This window comes from Myodes glareolus, chromosome 3 (assembly GCF_982192425.1).
Source record: "Myodes glareolus chromosome 3, mMyoGla1.1, whole genome shotgun sequence".
Classification (NCBI taxonomy): Eukaryota; Metazoa; Chordata; class Mammalia; order Rodentia; family Cricetidae; genus Myodes; species Myodes glareolus.
In genome coordinates this window covers 131,637,573-131,664,344 of record NC_142028.1, presented here as the reverse complement: position 1 = coordinate 131,664,344, position 26,772 = coordinate 131,637,573, and positions in this window count along the sequence as shown.

Genomic DNA, 26,772 nt, shown 5'->3' with positions numbered 1-26,772 from the left:
GCTTGATAGTAACTTAAAGCACTTTCAAAGGAAAGTGATTTTCTCTGAATGGACAGCATTTAGAAAGTGAAGCAACACTCCATTCACTTCGCACCGTGAACTGAAGTGTTGGAAGAGGAGGCTTCTCTTTCAGAGAAATGCATGTGAGTTTCTTGTGAATGCTTGAAAGTAGCTTAAGACACTATCAAAGGAACGTGATTTTCTCTGAAAGGACAGTATTTAGAAAGTGAAGCAACACTCCATTCACTTTGCACAGTTAATTGAAGTGTTGGAACAGTCTGGTTCTGTTTCAGAGAAACGCATTAGTGTTTTTTGTGAATGCTTGCAAGTAGCTTAAGGCACTTTCTAAGGAAAGTGATTTTCTCTGAAAGGACAGCATTTAGAAAGTGAAGCAACACTCCATTTACTTCGCACACTGAATTGAAGTTTTGGAACAGCCTGCTTCCCTTTCAGAGAAATGCATGTGAGTTTTTTGTGAATGCTTGTAAGTAGCTTAAGGCACTTTCCAAGGAAAGTGATTTCCTCTGAAAGGACAGCATTTAGAAAATGAAGCAACACTCCATTTACTTCGCACAGTGAATTGAAGTGTTGGAACAGACTCCTTCTCTTTCAGAGAACCAGATGTGAGTTTCTTGTGAATGCTTGTAGGTAGATTAAGGCAGTTTCAAAGGAAAGTGATTTTCTCTGAAAGGACAGCATTTAGAAAGTGAAGCAACACTCCATTCACTTCGCACAGTTAATTGAAGTGTTGGAAGAGAAGGCTTCTCTTTCAGAGTAATGCATGTGAGTTTCTTGTGAATGCTTGAAAGTAGCTTAAGGCTCTATCAACGGAAAGTGATTTTCTCTGAAGGACAGCATTTAGAAAGTGAAGCAACACTCCATTCACTTCGCACAGTGAATTGAAGTGTTGGAATAGACTGGTTCTCTTTCAGAGAAACGCATGTGAGTTTCTGGTGAATGCTTGAAAGTAGCTTAAGGTAATTTCAAAGGAAAGTGTTTTTCTCTGAAAGGACAGCATTTAGAAAGTGAAGTAACATTCCATTCACTTCGCACAGTGAATTGAAGTGTTGGAACAGACTGCTTCTATTTCAGTGAAACGTATGTGTGTTTCTTGTGAATGCTTGATAGTAACTTAAAGCACTTTCAAAGGAAAGTGATTTTCTCTGAATGGACAGCATTTAGAAAGTGAAGCAACACTCCATTCACTTCGCAACGTGAACTGAAGTGTTGGAAGAGGAGGCTTCTCTTTCAGAGAAATGCATGTGAGTTTCTTGTGAATGCTTGAAAGTAGCTTAAGACACTATCAAAGGAACGTGATTTTCTCTGAAAGGACAGTATTTAGAAAGTGAAGCAACACTCCATTCACTTTGCACAGTTAATTGAAGTGTTGGAACAGTCTGGTTCTGTTTCAGAGAAACGCATTAGTGTTTTTTGTGAATGCTTGCAAGTAGCTTAAGGCACTTTCTAAGGAAAGTGATTTTCTCTGAAAGGACAGCATTTAGAAAGTGAAGCAACACTCCATTTACTTCGCACACTGAATTGAAGTTTTGGAACAGCCTGCTTCCCTTTCAGAGAAATGCATGTGAGTTTTTTGTGAATGCTTGTAAGTAGCTTAAGGCACTTTCCAAGGAAAGTGATTTCCTCTGAAAGGACAGCATTTAGAAAATGAAGCAACACTCCATTTACTTCGCACAGTGAATTGAAGTGTTGGAACAGACTCCTTCTCTTTCAGAGAACCAGATGTGAGTTTCTTGTGAATGCTTGTAGGTAGATTAAGGCAGTTTCAAAGGAAAGTGATTTTCTCTGAAAGGACAGCATTTAGAAAGTGAAGCAACACTCCATTCACTTCGCACAGTTAATTGAAGTGTTGGAAGAGAAGGCTTCTCTTTCAGAGTAATGCATGTGAGTTTCTTGTGAATGCTTGAAAGTAGCTTAAGGCTCTATCAACGGAAAGTGATTTTCTCTGAAGGACAGCATTTAGAAAGTGAAGCAACACTCCATTCACTTCGCACAGTGAATTGAAGTGTTGGAATAGACTGGTTCTCTTTCAGAGAAACGCATTAGTGTTTTTTGTGATTGCTTGCAAGTAGCTCAAGGCACTTTCTAAGGAAAGTGATTTTCTCTGAAAGGACAGCATTTAGAAAGTGAAGCAACACTCCATTCACTTCGCAGAGAGAATTGAAGTGTTGGAACGGACTGCTTCCCTTTCAGAGAAATGCATGTGAGTTTCTGTTGAATGCTTGCAAGTAGCTTAAGGCAGTTTCAAAGGAACGTGATTTTCACTGAAAGGACAGCATTTAGAAAGTGAAGCAACACTCAATTCACTTCGCACAGTGAATTGAAGAGTTGGAACAGACTCCTTCACGTTCAGAAAAACAGATGTGAGTTTCTTGTGAATGCCTGTAAGTAGATTAAGGCACATTCAAAGGAAAGTGATTTTCTCTGAAAGGACAGCATTTAAAAAGTGAAGCAACACTCCATTCATTTCGCACAGTGAATTGAAGTGTTGGAACAGACTGCTTCTATTTCAGAGAAACGTATGTGTGTTTCTTGTGAATGCTTGAAAGTAGCTTAAGGTACTTTCAAAGGAAAGTGATTTTCTCTGAAAGGACAGCATTTAGAAAGTGAAGTAACATTCCATTCACTTCGCACAGTGAATTGAAGTGTTGGAACAGACTGCTTCTATTTGAGTGAAACGTATGTGTGTTTCCTGTGAATGCTTGATAGTAACTTAAAGCACTTTCAAAGGAAAGTGATTTTCTCTGAAGGGACAGCATTTAGTAAGTGAAGCAACACTCCATTCACTTCGCACCGTGAACTGAAGTGTTGGAAAAGAAGTCTTCTCTTTCAGAGAAATGCATGTGAGTTTCTTGTGAATGCTTGAAAGTAGCTAAAGACACTATCAAAGGAAAGTGATTTTCTCTGAAAGGACAGCAATTAGAAAGTGAAGCAACACTCCATTCACTTCGCACAGTGAATTGAAGTGTTGGAACAGACTGCTTCTCTTTCAGAGAAATGCATGTGAGTTTCTGTTGAATGCTTGTAAGTAGCTTAAGGCTCTTTCAAAAGAAAGTGATTTTTTCTGAAAGGACAGCATTTAGAAAGTGAAGCAACACTCAATTCACTTCGCACAGTGAATTGAAGTGTTGGAACAGACTCCTTCACTTTCAGAAAAACAGATGTGAGTTTCTTGTGAATGCTTGTAAGTAAATTAAGGCACTTTCAAAGGAAAGTGATTTTCTCTGAAAGGACAGCATTTAGAAAGTGAAGCAACACTCCATTCATTTCGCACAGTGAATTGTAGAGTTGGAACAGACTGCTTCTATTTCAGAGAAACGCATGTGTGTTTCTTGTGAATGCTTGAAAGTAGCTTAAGGCACTTTCAAAGGAAAGTGATTTTCTCTGAAAGTACAGAATTTAGAAAGTGAAGTAACATTCCATTCACTTCGCACAGTGAATTGAAGTGTTGGAACAGACTGCTTCTCTTTCAGAGAACTCATGTGAGTTTCTGTTGAATGCTTGTAAGTTGCTTAAGGCACGTTCAAAGGAAAGTGATTTTCTCTGAAATGACAGCTATTAGAAAGTGAAGCAACACTCCATTCACTTCGCACAGTGAATTGAAGTGTTGGAACAGACTGCTTCTCTTTCAGAGAAATGCATGTGAGTTTCTGTTGAATGCTTGGAAGTAGCTTAAGGCTCTTTCAAAGGAAAGTGATTTTCACTGATAGGACAGCATTTAGAAAGTGAAGCAACACTCAATTCACTTCGCACAGTGAATTGAAGTTTTGGAACAGACTGCTTCTATTTCAGAGAAACGTATGTGTGTTTCTTGTGAATGCTTGAAAGTAGCGAAAGGCACTTTCAAAGGAAAGTGATTTTCTCTGAAAGGACAGCATTTAGAAAGTGAAGTAACATTCCATTCACTGCGCACACTGAATTGAAGTCTTGGAACAGACTCCTTCTATTTCAGAGAAACATATGTGTGTTTCTTGTGAATGCTTGATAGTAACTTAAGGCACTTTCAAAGGAAAGTGATTTTCTCTGAAAGGACAGCATTTAGAAAGTGAAGCAACACTCCATTCACTTCGCACAGTGAATTGAAGTGTTGGAAGAGAAGGCTTCTCTTTCAGAGAAATGCATGTGAGTTTCTTGTGAATGCTTGTAAGTAGCTTAAGGCACTATCAAAGGAAAGTGATTTTCTCTGAAAGGACAGCACTTAGAAAGTGAAGCAACACTCCATTCACTTCGCACACTTAATTGAAGTTTTGGACCAGACTGCTTCCCTTTCAAAGAAATGCATGTGAGTTTTTTGTGAATGCTTGTAAGTAGCTTAAGGCACTTTCCAAGGAAAGTGATTTTCTCTGAAAGGACAGCATTTAGAAAGTGAAGCAACACTCCATTCACTCCGCAGAGAGAATTGAAGTGTTGGAACGGACTGCTTCTCTTTCAGAGAAATGCATGTGAGTTTCTGTTGAATGCTTGTAAGTAGCTTAAGGCACTTTTAAAGGAAAGTGATTTTCACTGAAAGGACAGCATTTAGAAAGTGAAGCAACACTCCATTCACTTCGCACAGTGAATTGAAGTGTTGTAACAGACTCCTACTCTTTCAGAGAAACAGATGTGTGTTTCTTGTGAATGCTTGTAAGTAGATTAAGGCAGTTTCAAAGGAAAGTGATTTTCTCTGAAAGTACAGAATTTAGAAAGTGAAGCAACACTCCATTCACTTCGCACAGTGAATTGAAGTGTTGGAAGAGAAGGCTTCTCTTTCAGAGAAAGAGATGTGAGTTTCTTGAGAATGCTTGAAAGTTGCTTAAGGCTCTTTCAAACAAAAGTGATTTTCTCTAAAAGTACAGCATTTAGAACCTGAAGCAACACTCCATTCACTTCGCCCAGTGAATTGAAGTGTTGGAACAGACTGCTTCTATTTCAGAGAAATGCATGTGTGTTTCTTGTGAATGCTTGAAAGTAGCTTAAGGCACTTTCAAAGGAAAGTGATTTTCTTTGAAAGTACAGAATTTAGAAAGTGAAGTAACATTCCATTCACTTCGCACAGTGAATTGAATTGTTGGAACAGACTGCTTCTCTTTCAGAGAAACGCATGTGAGTTTCTGTTGAATGCTTGTAAGTTGCTTAAGGCACGTTCAAAGGAAAGTGATTTTCTCTGAAAGGACAGCAATTAGAAAGTGAAGCAACACTCCATTCACTTCGCACAGTGAAGTGTTGGAACAGACTGCTTCTCTTTCAGAGAAATGCATGTGAGTTTCTGTTGAATGCTTGTAAGTAGCTTAAGGCTCTTTCAAAGGAAAGTGATTTTCACTGAAAGGACAGCATTTAGAAAGTGAGGCAACACTCAATTCACTTCGGACAGTGAATTGAAGTTTTGGAACAGAGTGCTTCTATTTCAGAGAAACGTATGTGTGTTTCTTGTGAATGCTTGAAAGTAGCATAAGGCACTTTCAAAGGAAAGTGATTTTCACTGAAAGGACAGCATTTAGAAAGTGAAGTAACATTCCATTCACTTCGCACAGTGAATTGAAGTGTTGGAACAGACTGCTTGTCTTTCAGAGAAATGCATGTGAGGTTCTGTTGAATGCTTGTAAGTAGCTTAAGACTCTTTCAAAAGAAAGTGATTTTCACTGAAAGGACAGCATTTAGAAAGTGAAGCAACACTCAATTCACTTCGCACAGTGAATTGAAGTGTTGGAACAGACTCCTTCACTTTCAGAGAAACGTATGTGTGTTTCTTGTAAATGCTTGAAAGTAGCTTAAGGCACTTTCAAAGGAAAGTGATTTTCTCTGAAAGGACAGCATTTAGAAAGTGAACTAACATTCCATTCACTTCGCACAGTGAATTGAAGTGTTGGAACAGACTGCTTCTATTTCAGTGAAACGTATGTGTGTTTCTGGTGAATGCTTGATAGTAACTTAAAGCACTTTCAAAGGAAAGTGATTTTCTCTGAAAGGACAGCATTTAGAAAGTGAAGCAACACTCCATTCACTTCGCACCGTGAACTGAAGTGTTGGAAGAGAAGTCTTCTCTTTCAGAGAAATGCATGTGAGTTTCTTGTGAATGCTTGAAAGTAGCTTAAGGCACTATCAAAGGAAAGTGATTTTCTCTGAAAGGACAGCATTTAGAAAGTGAAGCAACACTCCATTCACTTCGCACAGTGAATTGAAGTGTTGGAACAGACTGGTTCTCTTTCAGAGAAACGCATTAGTGTTTCTTGTGAATGCTTGCAAGTAGCTTAAGGCTCTTTCTAAAGAAAGTGATTTTGTCTGAAAGGACAGCATTTAGAAAGTGAAGCAACACTCCATTCACTCCGCAGAGAGAATTGAAGTGTTGGAACGGACTGCTTCTCTTTCAGAGAAATGCATGTGAGTTTCTGTTGAATGCTTGTAAGTAGCTTAAGGCACTTTCAAAGGAAAGTGATTTTCACTGAAAGGACAGCATTTAGAAAGTGAAGCAACACTCAATTTACTTCGCACAGTGAATTGAAGTTTTGGAACAGACTGTTTCTATTTCAGAGAAACGTATGTGTGTTTCTTGTGAATGCTTGAAAGTAGCGTAAGGCACTTTCAAAGGAAAGTGATTTTCTCTGAAAGGACAGCATTTAGAAAGTGAAGTAACATTCCATTCACTTCGCACACCGAATTGAAGTCTTGGAACAGACTCCTTCTATTTCAGAGAAACATATGTGTGTTTCTTGTGAATGCTTGATAGTAACTTAAGGCACTTTCAAAGGAAAGTGATTTTCTCTGAAAGGACAGCATTTAGAAAGTGAAGCAACACTCCATTCACTTCGCACAGTGAATTGAAGTGTTGGAAGAGAAGGCTTCTCTTTCAGAGAAATGCATGTGAGTTTCTTGTGAATGCTTGAAAGTAGCTTAAGGCTCTTTCAAAGTTAAGTGATTTTCTCTGAAAGGACAGCATTTAGAAAGTGAAGTAACATTAAATTCACTTCGCACAGTGAATTGACGTGTTGGAACAGACTGCTTCTCTTTCAGAGAAACGCATGTGAGTTTCTGGTGAATGCTTGAAAGTAGCTTAAGGCACTTTCAAAGGAAAGTGATTTTCTCTGAAAGGACAGCATTTAGAAAGTGAAGCAACACTCCATTCACTTCGCACAGTGAATTGAATTGTTGAAAGAGAAGGCTTCTCTTTCATAGAAATGCATGTGAGTTTTTTGTGAATGCTTGAAAGTTGCTTAAGGCTCTTTCAAGCAAAAGTGATTTTCTCTAAAAGTACAGCATTTAGAAAGTGAAGCAACACTCCATTCACTTCGCCCAGTGAATTGAAGTGTTGGAACAGACTGCTTCTCTTTCAGAGAAACGCATGTGAGTTTCTGGTGAATGCTTGAAAGTAGCTTAAGGCACTTTCAAAGGAAAGTGATTTTCTCTGAAAGGACAGCATTTAGAAAGTGAAGCAACACTCCATTCACTTCGCACAGTGAATTGAATTGTTGAAAGAGAAGGCTTCTCTTTCATAGAAATGCATGTGAGTTTTTTGTGAATGCTTGAAAGTTGCTTAAGGCTCTTTCAAACAAAAGTGATTTTCTCTAAAAGTACAGCATTTAGAAAGTGAAGCAACACTCCATTCACTTCGCCCAGTGAATTGAAGTGTTGGAACAGACTGCTTCTATTTCAGAGAAATGCATGTGTGTTTCTTGTGAATGCTTGAAAGTAGCTTAAGGCACGTTCAAAGGAAAGTGATATTCTCTGAAAGGACAGCAATTAGAAAGTGAAGCAACACTCCATTCACTTCGCACAGTGAATTGAAGTGTTGGAACAGACTGCTTCTCTTTCAGAGAAATGCATGTGAGTTTCTGTTGAATGCTTGTAAGTAGCTTTAGGCTCTTTCAAAGGAAAGTGATTGTCACTGAAAGGACAGCATTTAGAAAGTGAAGCAACACTCAATTCACTTCGCACAGTGAATTGAAGTTTTGGAACAGACTGCTTCTATTTCAGAGAAACGTATGTGTGTTTCTTGTGAATGCTTGAAAGTAGCTTAAGGCACTTTCAAAGGAAAGTGATTTTCTCTGAAAGGACAGCATTTAGAAAGTGAAGTAACATTCCATTCACTTCGCAAAGTGAATTGAAGTGTTGGAACAGACTGCTTCTCTTTCAGAGGAACGCATGTGAGTTTCTGGTGAATGCTTGAAAGTAGATTAAGGCACTTTCAAAGGAAAGTGATTTTCTCTGAAAGGACAGCATTTAGAAAGTGAAGCAACACTCCATTCACTTCGCACAGTGAATTGAAGTGTTGGAACAGACTCCTTCTCTTTCAGAGAAACAGATGTGAGTTTCTTGTGAATGCTTGGAGGTAGATTAAGGCAGTTTCAAAGGAAAGTGATTTTCACCGAAAGGACAGCATTTAGAAAGTGAAGCAACATTCCATTCACTTCGCACACTGAATTGAAGTTTTGGAAGAGAAGGCTTCTCTTTCAGAGAAATGCATGAGGGTTTCTTGTGAATGCTTGAAAGTAGCTTTAGGCTCTATCAAAGGAAAGTGATTTTCTCTAAAAAAACAGCATTTAGAAAGTGAAGCAACACTCCATTCACTTCGCACAGTGAATTGAAGTGTTGGAACAGACTGCTTCTCTTTCAGAGAAATGCATTAGTGTTTTTTGTGAATGCTTGCAAGTAGCTTAAGGCACTTTCTAAGGAAAGTGATTTTCTCTGAAAGGACAGCATTTAGAAAGTGAAGCAACACTCCATTCACTTCGCACAGTGAATTGAAGTGTTGGAACAGACTGCTTCTATTTCAGAGAAACGCATGTGTGTTTCTTGTGAATGCTTGCAAGTAGCTTAAGGCACTTTCTAAGGAAAGTGATTTTGTCTGAAAAGACAGCATTTAGAAAGTGAAGCAACACTCCATTCACTTCCCCCAGTGAATTGAAGTGTTGGAACAGACTGCTTCTATTTCAGAGAAACGCATGTGTGTTTCTTGTGAATGCTAGAAAGTAGCTTAAGGCACGTTCAAAGGAAAGTGATTTTCTCTGAAAGGACAGCAATTAGAAAGTGAAGCAACACTCCATTCACTTCGCACAGTGAATTGAAGTGTTGGAACAGACTGCTTCTCTTTCAGAGAAATGCATGTGAGTTTCTGTTGAATGCTTGTAAGTAGCTTAAGGCTCTTTCAAAGGAAAGTGATTTTCACTGAAAGGACAGCATTTAGAAAGTGAAGCAACACTCAATTCACTTCGCACAGTGAATTGAAGTTTTGGAACAGACTGCTTCTATTTCAGAGAAACGTATGTGTGTTTCTTGTGAATGCTTGAAAGTAGCTTAAGGCACTTTCAAAGGAAAGTGATTTTCTCTGAAAGGACAGCATTTAGAAAGTGAAGTAACATTCCATTCACTTCGCAAAGTGAATTGAAGTGTTGGAACAGACTGCTTCTCTTTCAGAGGAACGCATGTGAGTTTCTGGTGAATGCTTGAAAGTAGCTTAAGGCACTTTCAAAGGAAAGTGATTTTCTGTGAAAGGACAGCATTTAGAAAGTGAAGTAAAATTCCATTCACTTCGCACACTGAATTGAAGTGTTGGAACAGACTGCTTCTATTTCAGAGAAACGTATGTGTGTTTCTTGTGAATGCTTGTAAGTAGATTAAGGCAGTTTCAAAGGAAAGTGATTTTCTCTGAAAGTACAGAATTTAGAAAGTGAAGCAACACTCCATTCACTTCGCACAGTGAATTGAAGTGTTGGAAGAGAAGGCTTCTCTTTCAGAGAAACAGATGTGAGTTTCTTGAGAATGCTTGAAAGTTGCTTAAGGCTCTTTCAAACAAAAGTGATTTTCTCTAAAAGTACAGCATTTAGAAACTGAAGGAACACTCCATTCACTTCGCCCAGTGAATTGAAGTGTTGGAACAGACTGCTTCTATTTCAGAGAAATGCATGTGTGTTTCTTGTGAATGCTTGTAAGTAGATTAAGGCAGTTTCAAAGGAAAGTGATTTTCTCTGAAAGTACAGAATTTAGAAAGTGAAGCAACACTCCATTCACTTCGCACAGTGAATTGAAGTGTTGGAAGAGAAGGCTTCTCTTTCAGAGAAACAGATGTGAGTTTCTTGAGAATGCTTGAAAGTTGCTTAAGGCTCTTTCAAACAAAAGTGATTTTCTCTAAAAGTACAGCATTTAGAAACTGAAGCAACACTCCATTCACTTCGCCCAGTGAATTGAAGTGTTGGAACAGACTGCTTCTATTTCAGAGAAATGCATGTGTGTTTCTTGTGAATGCTTGAAAGTAGCTTAAGGCACTTTCAAAGGAAAGTGATTTTCTCTGAAAGTACAGAATTTAGAAAGTGAAGTAACATTCCATTCACTTCGCACAGTGAATTGAAGTGTTGGAACAGACTGCTTCTCTTTCAGAGAACGCATGTGAGTTTCTGTTGAATGCTTGTAAGTTGCTTAAGGCACGTTCAAAGGAAAGTGATTTTCTCTGAAATGACAGCTATTAGAAAGTGAAGCAACACTCCATTCACTTCGCACAGTGAATTGAAGTGTTGGAACAGACTGCTTCTCTTTCAGAGAAATGCATGTGAGTTTCTGTTGAATGCTTGTAAGTAGCTTAAGGCTCTTTCAAAGGAAAGTGATTTTCACTGATAGGACAGCATTTAGAAAGTGAAACAACACTCAATTCACTTCGCACAGTGAATTGAAGTTTTGGAACAGACTGCTTCTATTTCAGAGAAACGTATGTGTGTTTCTTGTGAATGCTTGAAAGTAGCGTAAGGCACTTTCAAAGGAAAGTGATTTTCTCTGAAAGGACAGCATTTAGAAAGTGAAGTAACATTCCATTCACTTCGCACACTGAATTGAGGTGTTGGAACAGACTGCTTCTATTTCAGAGAAACATATGTGTGTTTCTTGTGAATGCTTGATAGTAACTTAAGGCACTTTCAAAGGAAAGTGATTTTCTCTGAAAGGACAGCATTTAGAAAGTGAAGCAACACTCCATTCACTTCGCACAGTGAATTGAAGTGTTGGAAGAGAAGGCTTCTCTTTCAGAGAAATGCATGTGAGTTTCGTGTGAATGCTTGAAAGTAGCTTAAGGCACTATAAAAGGAAAGTGATTTTCTCTGAAAGGACAGCATTTAGAAAGTGAAGCAACACTCCATTCACTTCGCACACTTAATTGAAGTTTTGGACCAGACTGCTTCCCTTTCAGAGAAATGCATGTGAGTTTTTTGTGAATGCTTGTAAGTAGCTTAAGGCACTTTCCAAGGAAAGTGATTTTCTCTGAAAGGACAGCATTTAGAAAGTGAAGCAACACTCCATTCACTTCGCACAGTGAATTGAAGTGTTGGAACAGACTGCTTGTCTTTCAGAGAAATGCATGTGAGTTTCTGTTGAATGCTTGTAAGTAGCTTAAGGCTCTTTCAAAAGAAAGTGATTTTCACTGAAAGGACAGCATTTAGAAAGTGAAGCAACACTCAATTCACTTCACACATTGAATTGAAGTGTTGGAACAGACTCCTTCACTTTCAGAGAAACATATGTGTGTTTCTTGTAAATGCTTGAAAGTAGCTTAAGGCACTTTCAAAGGAAAGTGATTTTCTCTGAAAGGACAGCATTTAGAAAGTGAACTAACATTCCATTCACTTCGCACAGTGAATTGAAGTGTTGGAACAGACTGCTTCTATTTCATTGAAACGTATGTGTGTTTCTTGTGAATGCTTGATAGTAACTTAAAGCACTTTCAAAGGAAAGTGATTTTCTCTGAAAGGACAGCATTTAGAAAGTGAAACAACACTCCATTCACTTCGCACAGTGAATTGAAGTGTTGGAACAGACTGGTTCTCTTTCAGAGAAACGCATTAGTGTTTCTTGTGAATGCTTGCAAGTAGCTTAAGGCTCTTTCTAAGGAAAGTGATTTTCTCTGAAAGGACAGCATTTAGAAAGTGAAGCAACACTCCATTCACTCCGCAGAGAGAATTGAAGTGTTTGAACGGACTGCTTCTCTTTCAGAGAAATGCATGTGAGTTTCTCTTGAATGCTTGTAAGTAGCTTAAGGCACTTTCAAAGGAAAGTGATTTTCACTGAAAGGACAGCATTTAGAAAGTGAAGCAACACTCAATTTACTTCGCACAGTGAATTGAAGTTTTGGAACAGACTGCTTCTATTTCAGAGAAACGTATGTGTGTTTCTTGTGAATGCTTGAAAGTAGCTTAAGGCACTTTCAAAGGAAAGTGATTTTCTCTGAAAGGACAGCACTTAGAAAGTGAAGTAACATTCCATTCACTGCGCACACTGAATTGAAGTCTTGGAACAGACTCCTTCTATTTCAGAGAAACATATGTGTGTTTCTTGTGAATGCTTGATAGTAACTTAAGGCACTTTCAAAGGAAAGTGATTTTCTCTGAAAGGACAGCATTTAGAAAGTGAAGCAACACTCAATTCACTTCGCACATTGAATTGAAGTGTTGGAAGAGACTCCTTCACTTTCAGAGAAACGTATGTGTGTTTCTTGTAAATGCTTGAAGGTAGCTTAAGGCACTTTCAAAGGAAAGTGATTTTCTCTGAAAGGACAGCATTTAGAAAGTGAAGTAACATTCCATTCACTTCGAACCGTGAATTGACGTGTTGGAACAGACTGCTTCTCTTTCAGAGAAACGCATGTGAGTTTCTGGTGAATGCTTGAAAGTAGCTTAAGGTACTTTCAAAGGAAAGTGATTTTCTCTGAAGGACAGCATTTAGAAAGTGAACTAACATTCTATTCACTTCGCACAGTGAATTGAAGTGTTGGAACAGACTGCTTCTCTTTCAGTGAAACGTATGTGTGTTTCTTGTGAATGCTTGATAGTAACTTAAAGCACTTTCAAAGGAAAGTGATTTTTTCTGAAAGGACAGCATTTAGAAAGTGAAGCAACACTCCATTCACTTCGCACTGTGAACTGAAGTGTTGGAAGAGAAGTCTTCTCTTTCAGAGTAATGCATGTGAGTTTCTTGTGAATGCTTGAAAGTAGCTTAAGGCACTATCAAAGGAAAGTGATTTTCTCTGAAAGGACAGCATTTAGAAAGTGAAGCAACACTCCATTCACTCCGCAGAGAGAATTGAAGTGTTGGAACGGACTGCTTCTCTTTCAGAGAAATGCATGTGAGTTTCTGTTGAATGCTTGTAAGTAGCTTAAGGCACTTTCAAAGGAAAGTGATTTTCACTGAAAGGACAGCATTTAGAAAGTGAAGCAACACTCAATTTACTTCGCACAGTGAATTGAAGTTTTGGAACAGACTGTTTCTATTTCAGAGAAACGTATGTGTGTTTCTTGTGAATGCTTGAAAGTAGCGTAAGGCACTTTCAAAGGAAAGTGATTTTCTCTGAAAGGACAGCATTTAGAAAGTGAAGTAACATTCCATTCACTTCGCACACCGAATTGAAGTCTTGGAACAGACTCCTTCTATTTCAGAGAAACATATGTGTGTTTCTTGTGAATGCTTGATAGTAACTTAAGGCACTTTCAAAGGAAAGTGATTTTCTCTGAAAGGACAGCATTTAGAAAGTGAAGCAACACTCCATTCACTTCGCACAGTGAATTGAAGTGTTGGAAGAGAAGGCTTCTCTTTCAGAGAAATGCATGTGAGTTTCTTGTGAATGCTTGAAAGTAGCTTAAGGCTCTTTCAAAGTTAAGTGATTTTCTCTGAAAGGACAGCATTTAGAAAGTGAAGTAACATTAAATTCACTTCGCACAGTGAATTGACGTGTTGGAACAGACTGCTTCTCTTTCAGAGAAACGCATGTGAGTTTCTGGTGAATGCTTGAAAGTAGCTTAAGGCACTTTCAAAGGAAAGTGATTTTCTCTGAAAGGACAGCATTTAGAAAGTGAAGCAACACTCCATTCACTTCGCACAGTGAATTGAATTGTTGAAAGAGAAGGCTTCTCTTTCATAGAAATGCATGTGAGTTTTTTGTGAATGCTTGAAAGTTGCTTAAGGCTCTTTCAAACAAAAGTGATTTTCTCTAAAAGTACAGCATTTAGAAAGTGAAGCAACACTCCATTCACTTCGCCCAGTGAATTGAAGTGTTGGAACAGACTGCTTCTCTTTCAGAGAAACGCATGTGAGTTTCTGGTGAATGCTTGAAAGTAGCTTAAGGCACTTTCAAAGGAAAGTGATTTTCTCTGAAAGGACAGCATTTAGAAAGTGAAGCAACACTCCATTCACTTCGCACAGTGAAGTGAATTGTTGAAAGAGAAGGCTTCTCTTTCATAGAAATGCATGTGAGTTTTTTGTGAATGCTTGAAAGTTGCTTAAGGCTCTTTCAAACAAAAGTGATTTTCTCTAAAAGTACAGCATTTAGAAAGTGAAGCAACACTCCATTCACTTCGCCCAGTGAATTGAAGTGTTGGAACAGACTGCTTCTATTTCAGAGAAATGCATGTGTGTTTCTTGTGAATGCTTGAAAGTAGCTTAAGGCACGTTCAAAGGAAAGTGATATTCTCTGAAAGGACAGCAATTAGAAAGTGAAGCAACACTCCATTCACTTCGCACAGTGAATTGAAGTGTTGGAACAGACTGCTTCTCTTTCAGAGAAATGCATGTGAGTTTCTGTTGAATGCTTGTAAGTAGCTTTAGGCTCTTTCAAAGGAAAGTGATTGTTACTGAAAGGACAGCATTTAGAAAGTGAAGCAACACTCAATTCACTTCGCACAGTGAATTGAAGTTTTGGAACAGACTGCTTCTATTTCAGAGAAACGTATGTGTGTTTCTTGTGAATGCTTGAAAGTAGCTTAAGGCACTTTCAAAGGAAAGTGATTTTCTCTGAAAGGACAGCATTTAGAAAGTGAAGTAACATTCCATTCACTTCGCAAAGTGAATTGAAGTGTTGGAACAGACTGCTTCTCTTTCAGAGGAACGCATGTGAGTTTCTGGTGAATGCTTGAAAGTAGATTAAGGCACTTTCAAAGGAAAGTGATTTTCTCAGAAAGGACAGCATTTAGAAAGTGAACTAACATTCCATTCACTTCGCGCACTGAATTGAAGTGTTGGAACACACTGCTTCTATTTCAGAGAAACGTATGTGTGTTTCTTGTGAATGCTTGATAGTAACTTAAGGCACTTTCAAAGGAAAGTGATTTTCTCTGAAAGGACAGCATTTAGAAAGTGAAGCAACACTCCATTCACTTCGCACAGTGAATTGAAGTGTTGGAACAGACTCCTTCTCTTTCAGAGAAACAGATGTGAGTTTCTTGTGAATGCTTGGAGGTAGATTAAGGCAGTTTCAAAGGAAAGTGATTTTCTCTGAAAGGACAGCATTTAGAAAGTGAAGCAACATTCCATTCACTTCGCACACTGAATTGAAGTTTTGGAAGAGAAGGCTTCTCTTTCAGAGAAATGCATGAGGGTTTCTTGTGAATGCTTGAAAGTAGCTTTAGGCTCTATCAAAGGAAAGTGATTTTCTCTAAAAAAACAGCATTTAGAAAGTGAAGCAACACTTCATTCACTTCGCACAGTGAATTGAAGTGTTGGAACAGACTGCTTCTCTTTCAGAGAAATGCATTAGTGTTTTTTGTGAATGCTTGCAAGTAGCTTAAGGCACTTTCTAAGGAAAGTGATTTTCTCTGAAAGGACAGCATTTAGAAAGTGAAGCAACACTCCATTCACTTCGCACAGTGAATTGAAGTGTTGGAACAGACTGCTTCTATTTCAGAGAAACGCATGTGTGTTTCTTGTGAATGCTTGCAAGTAGCTTAAGGCACTTTCTAAGGAAAGTGATTTTGTCTGAAAAGACAGCATTTAGAAAGTGAAGCAACACTCCATTCACTTCCCCCAGTGAATTGAAGTGTTGGAACAGACTGCTTCTATTTCAGAGAAACGCATGTGTGTTTCTTGTGAATGCTAGAAAGTAGCTTAAGGCACGTTCAAAGGAAAGTGATTTTCTCTGAAAGGACAGCAATTAGAAAGTGAAGCAACACTCCATTCACTTCGCACAGTGAATTGAAGTGTTGGAACAGACTGCTTCTCTTTCAGAGAAATGCATGTGAGTTTCTGTTGAATGCTTGTAAGTAGCTTAAGGCTCTTTCAAAGGAAAGTGATTTTCACTGAAAGGACAGCATTTAGAAAGTGAAGCAACACTCAATTCACTTCGCACAGTGAATTGAAGTTTTGGAACAGACTGCTTCTATTTCAGAGAAACGTATGTGTGTTTCTTGTGAATGCTTGAAAGTAGCTTAAGGCACTTTCAAAGGAAAGTGATTTTCTCTGAAAGGACAGCATTTAGAAAGTGAAGTAACATTCCATTCACTTCGCAAAGTGAATTGAAGTGTTGGAACAGACTGCTTCTCTTTCAGAGGAACGCATGTGAGTTTCTGGTGAATGCTTGAAAGTAGCTTAAGGCACTTTCAAAGGAAAGTGATTTTCTGTGAAAGGACAGCATTTAGAAAGTGAAGTAAAATTCCATTCACTTCGCACACTGAATTGAAGTGTTGGAACAGACTGCTTCTATTTCAGAGAAACGTATGTGTGTTTCTTGTGAATGCTTGTAAGTAGATTAAGGCAGTTTCAAAGGAAAGTGATTTTCTCTGAAAGTACAGAATTTAGAAAGTGAAGCAACACTCCATTCACTTCGCACAGTGAATTGAAGTGTTGGAAGAGAAGGCTTCTCTTTCAGAGAAACAGATGTGAGTTTCTTGAGAATGCTTGAAAGTTGCTTAAGGCTCTTTCAAACAAAAGTGATTTTCTCTAAAAGTACAGCATTTAGAAACTGAAGGAACACTCCATTCACTTCGCCCAGTGAATTGAAGTGTTGGAACAGACTGCTTCTATTTCAGAGAAATGCATGTGTGTTTCTTGTGAATGCTTGTAAGTAGATTAAGGCAGTTTCAAAGGAAAGTGATTTTCTCTGAAAGTACAGAATTTAGAAAGTGAAGCAACACTCCATTCACTTCGCACAGTGAATTGAAGTGTTGGAAGAGAAGGCTTCTCTTTCAGAGAAACAGATGTGAGTTTCTTGAGAATGCTTGAAAGTTGCTTAAGGCTCTTTCAAACAAAAGTGATTTTCTCTAAAAGTACAGCATTTAGAAACTGAAGCAACACTCCATTCACTTCGCCCAGTGAATTGAAGTGTTGGAACAGACTGCTTCTATTTCAGAGAAACGCATGTGTGTTTCTTGTGAATGCTTGCAAGTAGCTTAAGGCACTTTCTAAGGAAAGTGATTTTGTCTGAAAAGACAGCATTTAGAAAGTGAAGCAACACTCCATTCACTTCCCCCAGTGAATTGAAGTGTTGGAACAGACTGCTTCTATTTCAGAGAAACGCATGTGTGTTTCTTGTGAATGCTAGAAAGTAGCTTAAGGCACGTTCAAAGGAAAGTGATTTTCTCTGAAAGGACAGCAATTAGAAAGTGAAGCAACACTCCATTCACTTCGCACAGTGAATTGAAGTGTTGGAACAGACTGCTTCTCTTTCAGAGAAATGCATGTGAGTTTCTGTTGAATGCTTGTAAGTAGCTTAAGGCTTTTTCAAAGGAAAGTGATTTTCACTGAAAGGACAGCATTTAGAAAGTGAAGCAACACTCAATTCACTTCGCACAGTGAATTGAAGTTTTGGAACAGACTGCTTCTATTTCAGAGAAACGTATGTGTGTTTCTTGTGAATGCTTGAAAGTAGCTTAAGGCACTTTCAAAGGAAAGTGATTTTCTCTGAAAGGACAGCATTTAGAAAGTGAAGTAACATTCCATTCACTTCGCAAAGTGAATTGAAGTGTTGGAACAGACTGCTTCTCTTTCAGAGGAACGCATGTGAGTTTCTGGTGAATGCTTGAAAGTAGCTTAAGGCACTTTCAAAGGAAAGTGATTTTCTGTGAAAGGACAGCCTTTAGAAAGTGAAGTAAAATTCCATTCACTTCGCACACTGAATTGAAGTGTTGGAACAGACTGCTTCTATTTCAGAGAAACGTATGTGTGTTTCTTGTGAATGCTTGTAAGTAGATTAAGGCAGTTTCAAAGGAAAGTGATTTTCTCTGAAAGTACAGAATTTAGAAAGTGAAGCAACACTCCATTCACTTCGCACAGTGAATTGAAGTGTTGGAAGAGAAGGCTTCTCTTTCAGAGAAACAGATGTGAGTTTCTTGAGAATGCTTGAAAGTTGCTTAAGGCTCTTTCAAACAAAAGTGATTTTCTCTAAAAGTACAGCATTTAGAAACTGAAGGAACACTCCATTCACTTCGCCCAGTGAATTGAAGTGTTGGAACAGACTGCTTCTATTTCAGAGAAATGCATGTGTGTTTCTTGTGAATGCTTGTAAGTAGATTAAGGCAGTTTCAAAGGAAAGTGATTTTCTCTGAAAGTACAGAATTTAGAAAGTGAAGCAACACTCCATTCACTTCGCACAGTGAATTGAAGTGTTGGAAGAGAAGGCTTCTCTTTCAGAGAAACAGATGTGAGTTTCTTGAGAATGCTTGAAAGTTGCTTAAGGCTCTTTCAAACAAAAGTGATTTTCTCTAAAAGTACAGCATTTAGAAACTGAAGCAACACTCCATTCACTTCGCCCAGTGAATTGAAGTGTTGGAACAGACTGCTTCTATTTCAGAGAAATGCATGTGTGTTTCTTGTGAATGCTTGAAAGTAGCTTAAGGCACTTTCAAAGGAAAGTGATTTTCTCTGAAAGTACAGAATTTAGAAAGTGAAGTAACATTCCATTCACTTCGCACAGTGAATTGAAGTGTTGGAACAGACTGCTTCTCTTTCAGAGAACGCATGTGAGTTTCTGTTGAATGCTTGTAAGTTGCTTAAGGCACGTTCAAAGGAAAGTGATTTTCTCTGAAATGACAGCTATTAGAAAGTGAAGCAACACTCCATTCACTTCGCACAGTGAATTGAAGTGTTGGAACAGACTGCTTCTCTTTCAGAGAAATGCATGTGAGTTTCTGTTGAATGCTTGTAAGTAGCTTAAGGCTCTTTCAAAGGAAAGTGATTTTCACTGATAGGACAGCATTTAGAAAGTGAAACAACACTCAATTCACTTCGCAGAGTGAATTGAAGTTTTGGAACAGACTGCTTCTATTTCAGAGAAACGTATGTGTGTTTCTTGTGAATGCTTGAAAGTAGCGTAAGGCACTTTCAAAGGAAAGTGATTTTCTCTGAAAGGACAGCATTTAGAAAGTGAAGTAACATTCCATTCACTTCGCACACTGAATTGAGGTGTTGGAACAGACTGCTTCTATTTCAGAGAAACATATGTGTGTTTCTTGTGAATGCTTGAAAGTAGCTTAAGGCACTTTCAAAGGAAAGTGATTTTCTCTGAAAGGACAGCATTTAGAAAGTGAAGCAACACTCCATTCACTTCGCACAGTGAATTGAAGTGTTGGAAGAGAAGGCTTCTCTTTCAGAGAAATGCATGTGAGTTTCGTGTGAATGCTTGAAAGTAGCTTAAGGCACTATAAAAGGAAAGTGATTTTCTCTGAAAGGACAGCATTTAGAAAGTGAAGCAACACTCCATTCACTTCGCACACTTAATTGAAGTTTTGGACCAGACTGCTTCCCTTTCAGAGAAATGCATGTGAGTTTTTTGTGAATGCTTGTAAGTAGCTTAAGGCACTTTCCAAGGAAAGTGATTTTCTCTGAAAGGACAGCATTTAGAAAGTGAAGCAACACTCCATTCACTTCGCACAGTGAATTGAAGTGTTGGAACAGACTGCTTGTCTTTCAGAGAAATGCATGTGAGTTTCTGTTGAATGCTTGTAAGTAGCTTAAGGCTCTTTCAAAAGAAAGTGATTTTCACTGAAAGGACAGCATTTAGAAAGTGAAGCAACACTCAATTCACTTCACACATTGAATTGAAGTGTTGGAACAGACTCCTTCACTTTCAGAGAAACATATGTGTGTTTCTTGTAAATGCTTGAAAGTAGCTTAAGGCACTTTCAAAGGAAAGTGATTTTCTCTGAAAGGACAGCATTTAGAAAGTGAAGCAACACTCCATTCACTTCGCACCGTGAACTGAAGTGTTGGAAGAGAAGTCTTCTCTTTCAGAGAAATGCATGTGAGTTTCTTGTGAATGCTTGAAAGTAGCTTAAGGCACTATCAAAGGAAAGTGATTTTCTCTGAAAGGACAGCATTTAGAAAGTGAAGCAACACTCCATTCACTTCGCACAGTGAATTGAAGTGTTGGAACAGACTGGTTCTCTTTCAGAGAAACGCATTAGTGTTTCTTGTGAATGCTTGCAAGTAGCTTAAGGCTCTTTCTAAGGAAAGTGATTTTCTCTGAAAGGACAGCATTTAGAAAGTGAAGCAACACTCCATTCACTCCACAGAGAGAATTGAAGTGTTTGAACGGACTGCTTCTCTTTCAGAGAAATGCATGTGAGTTTCTCTTGAATGCTTGTAAGTAGCTTAAGGCACTTTCAAAGGAAAGTGATTTTCACTGAAAGGACAGCATTTAGAAAGTGAAGCAACACTCAATTTACTTCGCACAGTGAATTGAAGTTTTGGAACAGACTGCTTCTATTTCAGAGAAACGTATGTGTGTTTCTTGTGAATGCTTGAAAGTAGCGTAAGGCACTTTCAAAGGAAAGTGATTTTCTCTGAAAGGACAGCACTTAGAAAGTGAAGTAACATTCCATTCACTGCGCACAGTGAATTGAAGTCTTGGAACAGACTCCTTCTATTTCAGAGAAACATATGTGTGTTTCTTGTGAATGCTTGATAGTAACTTAAGGCACTTTCAAAGGAAAGTGATTTTCTCTGAAAGGACAGCATTTAGAAAGTGAAGCAACACTCAATTCACTTCGCACATTGAATTGAAGTGTTGGAAGAGACTCCTTCACTTTCAGAGAAACGTATGTGTGTTTCTTGTAAATGCTTGAAAGTAGCTTAAGGCACTTTCAAAGGAAAGTGATTTTCTCTGAAAGGACAGCATTTAGAAAGTGAAGTAACATTCCATTCACTTCGAACCGTGAATTGACGTGTTGGAACAGACTGCTTCTCTTTCAGAGAAACGCATGTGAGTTTCTGGTGAATGCTTGAAAGTAGCTTAAGGTACTTTCAAAGGAAAGTGATTTTCTCTGAAAGGACAGCATTTAGAAAGTGAACTAACATTCCATTCACTTCGCACAGTGAATTGAAGTGTTGGAACAGACTGCTTCTCTTTCAGTGAAACGTATGTGTGTTTCTTGTGAATGCTTGATAGTAACTTAAAGCACTTTCAAAGGAAAGTGATTTTTTCTGAAAGGACAGCATTTAGAAAGTGAAGCAACACTCCATTCACTTCGCACTGTGAACTGAAGTGTTGGAAGAGAAGTCTTCTCTTTCAGAGTAATGCATGTGAGTTTCTTGTGAATGCTTGAAAGTAGCTTAAGGCACTATCAAAGGAAAGTGATTTTCTCTGAAAGGACAGCATTTAGAAAGTGAAGCAACACTCCATTCACTTCGCACAGTGAATTGAAGTGTTGGAAGAGAAGGCTTCTCTTTCAGAGAAACAGATGTGAGTTTCTTGAGAATGCTTGAAAGTTGCTTAAGGCTCTTTCAAACAAAAGTGATTTTCTCTAAAAGTACAGCATTTAGAAACTGAAGCAACACTCCATTCACTTCGCCCAGTGAATTGAAGTGTTGGAACAGACTGCTTCTATTTCAGAGAAATGCATGTGTGTTTCTTGTGAATGCTTGAAAGTAGCTTAAGGCACTTTCAAAGGAAAGTGATTTTCTCTGAAAGTACAGAATTTAGAAAGTGAAGTAACATTCCATTCACTTCGCACAGTGAATTGAATTGTTGGAACAGACTGCTTCTCTTTCAGAGAAACGCATTTTGAGTTTCTGTTGAATGCTTGCAAGTTGCTTAAGGCACGTTCAAAGGAAAGTGATTTTCTCTGAAAGGACAGCAATTAGAAAGTGAAGCAACACTCCATTCACTTCGGACAGTGAAGTGTTGGAACAGACTGCTTCTCTTTCAGAGAAATGCATGTGAGTTTCTGTTGAATGCTTGTAAGTAGCTTAAGGCTCTTTCAAAGGAAAGTCATTTTCACTGAAAGGACAGCATTTAGAAAGTGAGGCAACACTCAATTCACTTCGGACAGTGAATTGAAGTTTTGGAACAGAGTGCTTCTATTTCAGAGAAACGTATGTGTGTTTCTTTTGAATGCTTGAAAGTAGCATAAGGCACTTTCAAAGGAAAGTGATTTTCACTGAAAGGACAGCATTTAGAAAGTGAAGTAACATTCCATTCACTTCCCCCAGTGAATTGAAGTGTTGGAACAGACTGCTTGTCTTTCAGAGAAATGCATGTGAGTTTCTGTTGAATGCTTGTAAGTAGCTTAAGGCTCTTTCAAAAGAAAGTGATTTTCACTGAAAGGACAGCATTTAGAAAGTGAAGCAACACTAAATTCACTTCGCACATTGAATTGAAGTGTTGGAACAGACTCCTTCACTTTCAGAGAAACGTATGTGTGTTTCTTGTAAATGCTTGAAAGTAGCTTAAGGCACTTTCAAAGGAAAGTGATTTTCTCTGAAAGGACAGCATTTAGAAAGTGAACTAACATTCCATTCACTTCGCACAGTGAATTGAAGTGTTGGAACAGACTGCTTCTATTTCAGTGAAACGTATGTGTGTTTCTTGTGAATGCTTGATAGTAACTTAAAGCACTTTCAAAGGAAAGTGATTTTCTCTGAAAGGACAGCATTTAGAAAGTGAAGCAACACTCCATTCACTTCGCACCGTGAACTGAAGTGTTGTAAGAGAAGTCTTCTCTTTCAGAGAAATGCATGTGAGTTTCTTGTGAATGCTTGAAAGTAGCTTAAGGCACTATCAAAGGAAAGTGATTTTCTCTGAAAGGACAGCATTTAGAAAGTGAAGCAACACTCCATTCACTTCGCACAGTGAATTGAAGTGTTGGAACAGACTGGTTCTCTTTCAGAGAAACGCATTAGTGTTTCTTGTGAATGCTTGAACGTAGCTTAAGGCACTTTCAAAGTAAAGTGATTTTCTCTGAAAGGACAGCATTTAGAAAGTGAAGTCACATTCCATTCACTTCGCACACTGAATTGAAGTCTTGGAACAGACTCCTTCTATTTCAGAGAAACATATGTGTGTTTCTTGTGAATGCTTGATAGTAACTTAAGGCACTTTCAAAGGAAAGTGATTTTCTCTGAAAGGAGAGCATTTAGAAAGTGAAGCAACACTCCATTCACTTCGCTCAGTGAATTGAAGTGTTGGAAGAGAAGGCTTCTCTTTCAGAGAAATGCATGTGAGTTTCTTGTGAATGCTTGAAAGTAGCTTAAGGCTCTTTCAAAGTTAAGTGATTTTCTCTGAAAGGACAGCATTTAGAAAGTGAAGTAACATTAAATTCACTTCGCACAGTGAATTGACGTGTTGGAACAGACTGCTTCTCTTTCAGAGAAACGCATGTGAGTTTCTGGTGAATGCTTGAAAGTAGCTTAAGGCACTTTCAAAGGAAAGTGATTTTCTCTGACAGGACAGCATTTAGAAAGTGAAGCAACACTCCATTCACTTCGCACAGTGAATTGAATTGTTGAAAGAGAAGGCTTCTCTTTCATAGAAATGCATGTGAGTTTTTTGTGAATGCTTGAAAGTTGCTTAAGGCTCTTTCAAACAAAAGTGATTTTCTCTAAAAGTACAGCATTTAGAAAGTGAAGCAACACTCCATTCACTTCGCCCAGTGAATTGAAGTGTTGGAACAGACTGCTTCTCTTTCAGAGAAACGCATGTGAGTTTCTGGTGAATGCTTGAAAGTAGCTTAAGGCACTTTCAAAGGAAAGTGATTTTCTCTGAAATGACAGCATTTAGAAAGTGAAGCAACACTCCATTCACTTCGCACAGTGAATTGAATTGTTGAAAGAGAAGGCTTCTCTTTCATAGAAATGCATGTGAGTTTTTTGTGAATGCTTGAAAGTTGCTTAAGACTCTTTCAAACAAAAGTGATTTTCTCTAAAAGTACAGCATTTAGAAAGTGAAGCAACACTCCATTCACTTCGCCCAGTGTATTGAAGTGTTGGAACAGACTGCTTCTATTTCAGAGAAATGCATGTGTGTTTCTTGTGAATGCTTGAAAGTAGCTTAAGGCACGTTCAAAGGAAAGTGATTTTCTCAGAAAGGACAGCATTTAGAAAGTGAAGTAACATTCCATTCACTTCACGCACTGAATTGAAGTGTTGGAACACACTGCTTCTATTTCAGAGAAACGTATGTGTGTTTCTTGTGAATGCTTGATAGTAACTTAAGGCACTTTCAAAGGAAAGTGATTTTCTCTGAAAGGAGAGCATTTAGAAAGTGAAGCAACACTCAATTCACTTCGCACAGTGAATTGAAGTGTTGGAACAGACTCCTTCTCTTTCAGAGAAACAGATGTGAGTTTCTTGTGAATGCTTGTAGGTAGATTAAGGCAGTTTCAAAGGAAAGTGATTTTCTCTGAAAGGACAGCATTTAGAAAGTGAAGCAACATTCCATTCACTTCGCACACTGAATTGAAGTGTTGGAAGAGAAGGCTTCTCTTTCAGAGAAATGCATGTGGGTTTCTTGTGAATGCTTGAAAGTAGCTTTAGGCTCTATCAAAGGAAAGTGATTTTCTCTGAAAGGACAGCATTTTGAAAGTGAAGCAACACTCCATTCACTTCGCACAGTGAATTGAAGTGTTGGAACAGACTGGTTCTCTTTCAGAGAAATGCATTAGTGTTTTTTGTGAATGCTTGCAAGTAGCTTAAGGCACTTTCTAAGGAAAGTGATTTTCTCTGAAAGGACAGCATTTAGAAAGTGAAGCAACACTCCATTCACTTCGCCCAGTGAATTGAAGTGTTGGAACAGACTGCTTCTATTTCAGAGAAACGCATGTGTGTTTCTTGTGAATGCTTGCAAGTAGCTTAAGGCACTTTCTAAGGAAAGTGATTTTGTCTGAAAAGACAGCATTTAGAAAGTGAAGCAACACTCCATTCACTTCCCCCAGTGAATTGAAGTGTTGGAACAGACTGCTTCTATTTCAGAGAAACTCATGTGTGTTTCTTGTGAATGCTAGAAAGTAGCTTAAGGCACGTTCAAAGGAAAGTGATTTTCTCTGAAAGGACAGCAATTAGAAAGTGAAGCAACACTCCATTCACTTCGCACAGTGAATTGAAGTGTTGGAACAGACTGCTTCTCTTTCAGAGAAATGCATGTGAGTTTCTGTTGAATGCTTGTAAGTAGCTTAAGGCTCTTTCAAAGGAAAGTGATTTTCACTGAAAGGACAGCATTTAGAAAGTGAAGCAACACTCAATTCACTTCGCACAGTGAATTGAAGTTTTGGAACAGACTGCTTCTATTTCAGAGAAACGTATGTGTGTTTCTTGTGAATGCTGGAAAGTAGCTTAAGGCACTTTCAAAGGAAAGTGATTTTCTCTGAAAGGACAGCATTTAGAAAGTGAAGTAACATTCCATTCACTTCGAAAAGTGAATTGAAGTGTTGGAACAGACTGCATCTCTTTCAGAGAAACGCATGTGAGTTTCTGGTGAATGCTTGAAAGTAGCTTAAGGCACTTTCAAAGGAAAGTGATTTTCTCTGAAAGGACAGCATTTAGAAAGTGAAGTAAAATTCCATTCACTTCGCACACTGAATTGAAGTGTTGGAACAGACTGCTTCTATTTCAGAGAAACGTATGTGTGTTTCTTGTGAATGCTTGTAAGTAGATTAAGGCAGTTTCAAAGGAAAGTTATTTTCTCTGAAAGTACAGAATTTAGAAAGTGAAGCAACACTCCATTCACTTCGCACAGTGAATTGAAGTGTTGGAAGAGAAGGCTTCTCTTTCAGAGAAACAGATGTGAGTTTCTTGAGAATGCTTGAAAGTTGCTTAAGGCTCTTTCAAACAAAAGTGATTTTCTCTAAAAGTACAGCATTTAGAAACTGAAGCAACACTCCATTCACTTCCCCCAGTGAATTGAAGTGTTGGAACAGACTGCTTCTATTTCAGAGAAATGCATGTGTGTTTGTTGTGAATGCTTGAAAGTAGCTTAAGGCACTTTCAAAGGAAAGTGATTTTCTCTGAAAGTACAGAATTTAGAAAGTGAAGTAACATTCCATTCACTTCGCACAGTGAATTGACGTGTTGTAACAGACTGCTTCTCTTTCAGAGAAACGCATGTGAGTTTCTGTTGAATGCTTGTAAGTTGCTTAAGGCACGTTCAAAGGAAAGTGATTTTCTCTGAAAGGACAGCAATTAGAAAGTGAAGCAACACTCCATTCACTTCGCACAGTGAAGTGTTGGAACAGACTGCTTCTCTTTCAGAGAAATGCATGTGAGTTTCTGTTGAATGCTTGTAAGTAGCTTAAGGCTCTTTCAAAGGAAAGTGATTTTCACTGAAAGGACAGCATTTAGAAAGTGAGGCAACACTCAATTCACTTCGGACAGTGAATTGAAGTTTTGGAACAGAGTGCTTCTATTTCAGAGAAACGTATGTGTGTTTCTTGTGAATGCTTGAAAGTAGCATAAGGGACTTTCAAAGGAAAGTGATTTTCACTGAAAGGACAGCATTTAGAAAGTGAAGTAACATTCCATTCACTTCGCACAGTGAATTGAAGTGTTGGAACAGACTGCTTGTCTTTCAGAGAAATGCATGTGAGTTTCTGTTGAATGCTTGTAAGTAGCTTAAGGCTTTTTCAAAAGAAAGTGATTTTCACTGAAAGGACAGCATTTAGAAAGTGAAGCAACACTCAATTCACTTCGCACATTGAATTGAAGTGTTGGAACAGACTCCTTCACTTTCAGAGAAACGTATGTGTGTTTCTTGTAAATGCTTGAAAGTAGCTTAAGGCACTTTCAAAGGAAAGTGATTTTCTCTGAAAGGACAGCATTTAGAAAGTGAAC